At 34.0% G+C, this 8,200-nt stretch overlaps 1 protein-coding gene across 1 annotated transcript in view; it reads right to left on the reverse strand.

The window, feature by feature from the left end:
- The window catches only part of LOC144440849 (uncharacterized), a 47,889-nt gene extending 39,889 nt beyond the window's left edge, over window positions 1-8,000 (reverse strand). Inside the window, exon 1 of the mRNA XM_078130275.1 lies at window positions 7,902-8,000. The gene's annotated coding sequence lies outside the window, so the exon portion shown is untranslated. The remainder of the gene's footprint in view (window positions 1-7,901) is intronic.
- Between the last annotated feature and the right edge of the window lie 200 nt (window positions 8,001-8,200).

An 8,200-nucleotide genomic window follows, 5' to 3' on the forward strand; every position in this document is an offset into this window, starting at 1 on the left:
CAGCTGACTCTTGGTAGTCAATGTTGGGCCGGACAAAAAACAGCGCCCTCACAGTATTGTCTTTGATATGTTCTTTGGGGTCAAAACAGATTAATGGTTGGCATCAGTGTTCGTTTTAAGGATTACTTACATGCACACCAGTAATGCAGTCATATTATCATCTATTTCATCAATGACATTAGCTTTTGCACAACTTCCCTAAGTACAAAGAGTGTAGAATTATTACTAATACTTGCCAGTGACAATTACGACTAAGTGTAGTCTAGATGCCAACTGTGGTCTAACCCCAGACTGGTCAAACTCCCTCGATCAGCACACAAAGTTGTTCAATCTAATCAGTGAACCAAAGGGTCAGAAAAAAACTGACTTTAAACTCATCAGTCAAATAAGTATCAATTTGCTTGTGTTAAAAATTACTTCAAAAAGGTATAAGTATCAATATGCTTGTGTTAAAAATTACTTCAAAAAGGTAACTATACCTCTTATTTCCCAGAAATACACCCAAGATCAGGATTGCCATCAGCCACCACACTAGCCCATATATAACTTGGCTATATCTGGCTTCAATGTCGTCCAAAATGTCAACATTTCAAAATAGATGATGTTAATTCTATCTGATTCAACTTCACATACGTACATTTTTTTCAAATTAAAAAAAAAAATTCTCACTCTTCTTACATCCCTTTTATAGTTTGTTTTCGTTTTGTTTGTTTCTCTCTGTGACTTACTAATCATCATATCTTCTCTAACATTTTAGTAGTGTATGTATTTTAATTTTCTGTTAGTGCTGCTCCTAACATGCTTTGTGAGCCCTAGTACAAAAGGGATGCAATAAATAAATAAATAAATAAATATACATGTATACCGGTATATGCATTAGATGTACCTGTACCTTATACAATGAGTGACACTGAAGTAAAGCACTTTCTCTATGTGCTACACTCATTTATAGCATTCACATTACAATGGGTAACACTGAAGTAAAGCACTTTCTCTATGGGGTGCTACACTCATTTATAGCATTCATGTCAAGTGTAAAAGTATACTTTTTCAATTAGTTTATTTACAAGTCTAGTATGTGACCATTCTAATGTGGTGAATTAGCAAATGAAACAGTATACTTTTACACTTGATATGGATGCTATAAATGATTGTGGTGCAGAAAATACTTTACTTTAGTGTTATGGGTTGTAATAGCCACGATAGAAGTGATCACAATTTTCCCTCACAACAAAACATCCTTGGAAGAGAGATTTGGATAAAAACAATGATAATGTATCATGTCATCATTATGAAATACTGCAAGGAATGCAAGTGCCTTGAAATACTGATATGGGAGATCAATTTCACTATTTTAATGACGTGTAGAAGTGTTAACGCAATCTACAGGGGTGAATTTATCAACAGACTTATCAATATGAATTATGTATTATATTATAGTAGATGTCAAGCAATATTATAATGATGTCATGGTCTGATGCATTTATCATCTAGCTATGTAGAGTTTATACTGTCTAGAATACAGACATGTCTCTACAATCAACGTGATGGTATTTTGATCAAATTTCTCTAATAGATATGTCAGGCTGTATTTTTTGTTCATCTTTCTTTGTATAAAATACAAACCTGTATGTACAAACACACCCCCACAAACCCCTTACACACACAAATACCAGTATGCCCTCTAATGATAGCCAAATTTTGTTGTCGAGTCAAAATGAGAAAAACTGGGATTTCTTGTGAGTCACCATATAGTAATTAAGAGATAGGGGAACACCAAATTTTGGTGCATCACTGGAAATTGTGTGCGTCAGTGGCACATCAAATTGGCTTAAAGGGCACACTGACAAACACAATCCAATATAAATGCATGTATGCGCACGCACACACACACACGCACACACGCACGCACACACGCACGCATGCACACACACACACACACACACACACACACACACATCCATCCATCCATCCATCTACATGTATCCATCATGAACATTGATGGATTTCAAATTACAAGCATTAGGTTGTCTATACTGAACTAGAGACCACAGCTGGATAATTGCCCTTTATATCAATTTATTACATTACTACAGCAGACATATAAAGTCATCAAAAACAAATGTATACACTAACGTAAACTGTACCATGGGGACAAAATTCTACAATATTTCAACACTTTAAGAAATGAATAAGATGGAATGATAAGAATATCAATACTTGCATATAACCATGGCGACAAAATTCTAAATATTTTAACACTTTAAGAAATGAATAAGATGGAATGATAAGAATACTTGCATACCATGGCGACAAAATTCTAAATATTTCAACGATAAATAAGATAATTTTATGAAATCAACAACAGATGGAAACAACAAATTGATGATGTGCTATCAACTGACCAAAAGCTACAACTAAAACTTAGTGAAAGGCTGCACTAGCTCTAACTAAACATATTTTTGGAAAATATTTTGTTAGATACAAATATAACTTACTTGTAATATTGTACTCCTTGAACAGTATTGAATCACAGTGAACATTTTTTGTAGCTGGATAAAATGAAAGGAAAAAAAAGATTTTTGGGTCCGCATCCAAAAATCAGCACCCTATATGGGGATCACAGTTTAAACCTGTTATTGCAATACTAATTCTTGGTATTTTAACACTTTTCAGTGAAAAGATTGTGGTTGTTTGATCAAAACCCATACTTATGCAAATTAATGCAGTTTTAACATAGCCACAAATTCAAAACACACTTTCGCACAAGATGTAAACTTATCACCAGTGTGCCCTCTAATGATAACCAAATTTTGTTGTTGTGAGTCAAAGTGAGAAAAACTGGGATTTCTTGTGAGTCCAACACATAGTAAGAGATAGGGGAACACCAAATTTTGGTGTGTCATGAGAAATAGTGTGCATCAATGGCGCATCAAATTGGCTTAGAGGGCTCACTGCTTGTCAATACTCACCACTTATTATGTCTTTTAAGAAGTAACTGACCAATTTTTAGTGAATATATATTTGGTTGTATTTGAGGAAAACATGTCCCGGTCACAGCTTTAAGGATGACTAATTTTCCTTTCCATAGTTTTGTAATCAAGTAATCTCCCTTCTGTCATGAATGTAATTTCCCAGAGTTAAACATCTTTATTGTGTTTCTGTCAACTCTTACTTTTTCATCTTCAATATATTTTTCAAAATGTCACCATTGAATATGTTAATTAGAATATTATGATCCAAGGTACAAGCATTCTTTACAGAATAAATCTTGCGTACATCCAATCTTAATACAGTTTTTTTCCAACCATTCACAATCTCTCAAATTCATGTTGAAGAAATAGAGATTGAAAACTACAGAAATTACTGAGTCAGAAAACTAAAGCAGTTGTCTTTACAATACTCACCATTTCTATTATTATTATTATTATTATTATTATTATTATTATTATTATTATTATTATTATTATTATTATTATTATTATTATTATTATTATTATTGTTATTATTATTATTATTATTATTATAATAACTACTTCTACTATATTATTTAAAGGGCTAATTTTCAATCCCAGCTCAATACTTCCCAATATGTACTAAAATCAACATTTTCACAAATTCAGTCCAAGAATGTAACTATTTTCAAAAATACAGTGACAGCTTTCTTTCCTGTACATTCATAATACCCGTAGTCCAAATTACGAGATCAAATATTAATAATACTCTCTAAAATAGACAGTTTTATAGACATTCTGTGAGCTCAGTGAATAAGTAACATGGTCAAAGTCATCTACCATAATGAACATCATCCGACCCCCAATTTATATGCAGATTAGCACTTGGGTCTAAGAATATCTGGAATTCCATGGCAACGCAGTAAATTTTATGACAGTAGAATTAAACCTTTTTATTATATATGATAACATTCCAGACATTGTTTCTCAATGAAGGTGGTCTTTTTTCTTTCCCTCCTTCCTTATTTGTACGTTTACACAACACAAATCCAAAGATAGCAACCCTGCATACAAGACAAACCATATACCAAGATAGCAACCCTGTATACAAGACAAACCATGTAACAAGATAGCAACCCTGCATACAAGACAAACCATATAACAAGATAGCAACCCTGCATACAAGACAAACCATACACCAAGATAGCAACCCTGCATACAAGACAAACCATACACCAAGATAGCAACCCTGCATACAAGACAAACCATATAACAAAATCACAAAGACAATTTCAGGATATGTCCATCACAACAACTTTTGAAAGAAACAGATACTAGGTTTGAAAATGCTTTAAATGTAAAATACATAAAATTATCTAAATTTATTTGACTAGCATAAAATCCAACAATATTAGGTAAAGGGTTGAAATCTATCTATATCTATGGAGAATTGTCGTTCGTAGTTCCAAGAATCAATAGGCGAGTAAAATATAGTTATTTTGGAACGGGAAATTAGAAATTAATCTGACGGTTCAGTCTATATACTACAGGATTCAATCACGCAATGATTTAATTATTCAGCATTCATCTCTCTCTCTCTCTCTCTCTCTCTCTCTCTCTCTCTCTCTCTCTCTCTCTCTCTCTCTCTCTCTCTCTCTCTCTCTCTCTCTCTCTCTCTCTCTCTCTCTCTCTCTCTCTCTCTCTCTCTCTCTCTCTCTCTCTCTCTCTCTCTCTCTCTCTCTCTCTCTCTCTCTCTCTCTCTCTCTCTCTCTCTCTCTCTGAAATTGACGGAATATGTCTGTAAATTGATAATACATCCTATCCATGGTCTCTGTTCATGATGGATCTCCTTGGAGAGAGATTAACGATAAATCATTACATTATATTACATGGTCAAGGTCCATAGTAGATGGATTAGTTGTACAGGAAGAATTCCTTAGAATATTTCACTATGAAGACACGTCAATAATGATACCAGACTTTTCAAATCATCAATATACACTCACAGTTTAAATGTCATCATGAACTTCCTGTTGCTATGACATCATACATGAACAATTTAAAATATGGAAAATGGAAAACTATCAATCTGCAATTTAATAGACTAAACAATCCATGTAGATGTACAATACTTACAAGGAAGAGCTGATCACTCAAATGATGAGGTCAGATTTTACAAATCATCAAATTATATACTGTACGCATACATTTTGATGCCATTCTGCTGTTCTACCATGACATATTATTAAACATGGAATATGAAAACCTATCAATCTAGACTTATACACAGACAACTTCAAATACAACATCCTAACTAGATAAGATATATTGCTCAATAGATTAAACCAAACTTTGCAAATCATCAAATTATATACTTGAATTTTAATGCAATCAGGAATGTTCTGTTCTACCATGACAGAATGATCTACACATGGAATATGAAAATCTATCAATCTAAGACTTATACACAGAGAATTCATATGCAATACTCACTAGGATAAGATACTCATTGTGCAAATCATCAAACATCACTATAACCCAGTTTGTTCTACCACAACATTACACGTAACAAACACAGCACAGACAAACACTACTGATTCAACCACAGATATACTTTTATTCCAGTCACAGGGTAAATATTTGTTTTAGTGGAATCACACTTCCTTTTCCCTGTGTTTCTTCCTGATGTCATGTTTCCATGTTGGGATGCAAGGCAAATAATAACCAGGTAGTAGAAATATTGATGTGGGTGAGAGGTTAGAGCCACTGGGTCAGCATTAACTAATGTTGTATCTCAAGAGTGATTGATACATTTCAAATGTACCAGTATTTCATCTAGTTCTGCTTCACTAAGGTGTGAAATTAATGTGTTCTTTTCTCCAGCACATTCACAGGTGACTGAATAGCTGTCACAATGGTGGGGCAAAAGGTATATTTTCTTAACTTGTGAAAACAGTGACTAACATGTTATTACCACAGAGAGATGATACACCAGTTCCTTAGTGAAATTGACAATTACATATGTATGTGTTCTTTTTCCTAAACACTTTAAGTCTTAGCAAATCCTGATAGGAAACCCCTTAGCTGTATGATGAGGGTATGATGAGGGTAGGTGAGGGGTATTTTCCTCACTTTAAGAAAACAGCACTGTGACATAGTCACATAGTGATGATAAATTTCATATTGATTTAGTTCACTAGGGTGTGAAATTGATGACTGCATATATATATTTTCTCTGTAGTACTCAGCACAAAGGCAATCATAGAGGTATATGATGTGGGCTGACGACGGCTATTTTTGTACCTTAATTGTAATTGCCTTTATTTTGTAAACTGTAAGACACCAACTTTACACTGAGATTCTGTCGTTCAATAATATCATTGGGAATCATACATTTCTAACCCAAAGATGTCAAAATAAAGATTATAAGATCCATTTCATAAAACATAAATATAAAATGATTTATTATTTAATGTCATTTTTATTTTACACTTTGATTATATAAAAAAAACTATATAATGTATAACCCCCCTCCCCACCCACTCATTTAATATGAAGGATATTTTTATCAGAAATAAAGTTTGAACTTGATAACTCTGGATAAAATCATGTACCTATTTATAAACTCTGAGTCAAATAAGTCAACTAAGTCACACACACCCCCCCCCCCACCACACACATGATCCTCTAATGATATAACTTAATTACCAATCACATGACCTGCTAGATGAGTTTACACACTAGTATTTGATATTATTATCAGTCAGAATTATTTCAGCAGTATTATATTTGAAAGCCCCCACCCTGACGGTGACCAGATGAAAGCAGAAACTCGCAAATCACACCACTTTGCAAAGATGTCATAGAGAGTTTTGGAATGTTGTGAAATATATCAGTCTACATGACATCAAGTTGTGATACACATTTTCCTTAATGAAACAGAATGATAACTTCATTGGTAAAAACGCCTTCAGATACAAAAGAAAATATCCAAATAAATGTCTACACTTCTACAGGGGGTAAAGTGACACTTCTGTCAAACCCAATGACCCCCTCTACAGAAAATCACAGTGAAATACGTAAACAGATCATCCCTGGTATATCATGTTTATAGTTATGTTTTCAAAATGTCAACCATTATTTCACTGATATCAATTATATATATACTTTTCTGTATATGGATAATGTAATTCTATACATACATACATTCATCAAACAACAATCTTAACGTATCTCATTACATTATTAGATGATAAATTATTATAAATATACATAAACATACGACAGATCAAAATTGTACAGCTGAGCCAAACAAAAATAGAACTTTCAACTTATTGGCCATTATGTGCCAGTGGCTAAACGTGTGATGTCTTCAATTTTTGGGGTGTTTTTTTTTTGGAAAGCATATACAGACAGGGAATGACTATCGATTCTGAGCTTCCTATCTCTACGACCTGTAATGTTTGAAGCACAACGCCGCCCACATGTTGACCTTCGCACACTAAACAGAAAATGCGTCTGGGAATATTAAATGGTAACACTGTTTCAGGATTAAATCAAAACACTTTATCATAACCTAATAAACGATTACGGCAATCACTGCAATTAGGCTATGCATAATTAGCAGACGACATTTTCACACTCAGTAACTGGCAAGTTGTATTGCCAGATCAGCATTTTATGGTGATTATGCAATCCCGAAATGAATGAATGAGCGAATATGTGACTGTAGCGTTGTGTACGTGTTATGCATTAGTTCCTGTATGTGTGTGGTATAGGTAACGACTCACGTCTGTTTCTTCGACTTCCAATTTTGAATGAATGAATAAAACGCGTTTGATTGGTGTTACCTTACATGCACTTCAGACTACATGATTGAGGAATTAATAAAATGTCTGTGATGAAATAAACATACGGATATCCAACATATTGTACTACTAGACGTACCTGATCGCCAAGAAGATCCGCCCACTACAAGTACAACAAGGCGCTGAGACGTCGTCAATGCGTACGTGTGAAGAAATGAAATTGATGGATGCGAAGCGCTTCTTGTGTTCTTACTAATCTTAGACACAGCTGAGATCGCGACTCAACTGACGAAGCGAATTATGTGGATTCTATTGTTTCCTTCGGCTCTTCAATAATGTCCCCTTTCACCTTTGAAGCTTTCAGTTTGCATATCGGCTGGTCGGAAAACCCCACCGTCACCGAAATTCCCGCTACGTAATTTCCAAGAATAATCAAGA

The sequence above is a fragment of the Glandiceps talaboti genome, chromosome 10 (assembly GCF_964340395.1).
Source record: "Glandiceps talaboti chromosome 10, keGlaTala1.1, whole genome shotgun sequence".
NCBI classification, from domain to species: Eukaryota; Metazoa; Hemichordata; class Enteropneusta; family Spengelidae; genus Glandiceps; species Glandiceps talaboti.